At 39.3% G+C, this 484-nt stretch overlaps 1 protein-coding gene across 3 annotated transcripts in view; it reads right to left on the minus strand.

Annotated features, from left to right (window-relative positions):
* Window positions 1-484, minus strand: part of LOC128247021 (leucine-rich repeat and coiled-coil domain-containing protein 1-like) — a 797,355-nt gene that overhangs the window by 429,818 nt on the left and 367,053 nt on the right. The window lies entirely within an intron of this gene.

Consider the following 484-nt stretch of genomic DNA (forward strand, 5'->3'; position numbering starts at 1 on the left):
CTGCTACTACTACTACAACTACTACTACTACTACTACAACCACCACCACCACCACCACCACCACCACCACTACTACTACTACTACTACTACCACCACCACCACCACCACTACTACTACTACTACTACTACTACTACTACTACTGTCTCAGTCAGCCGATATAGTCTCTGAAAACAGCATCAACAACGTAACATCTAACTTCTTTTAGCACACTTTCCATCCCCCTCCCCTTTCGCATCTTCTACGATACAGTCACCGACTATATTATTGTCACAGAGAGTCATGATTCTAGAATTGCCAAACAGTTACTTGCTTGTCCTTCCTTTCTCCAGGGTAACATACTCTAAAAGACAGTGTGGTTACAGTAAGTATTGAAAGTAATAAAGTTCGACAAAATTGTTTTCTTGCTAAATTATTCAGAAAGCAAAATAATGAAATAAATCAAAGCAGATGGAAGACTAATATAGACAGCAGGTAAAAACGTA

This window comes from Octopus bimaculoides, chromosome 1 (genome assembly GCF_001194135.2).
Source record: "Octopus bimaculoides isolate UCB-OBI-ISO-001 chromosome 1, ASM119413v2, whole genome shotgun sequence".
Classification (NCBI taxonomy): Eukaryota; Metazoa; Mollusca; class Cephalopoda; order Octopoda; family Octopodidae; genus Octopus; species Octopus bimaculoides.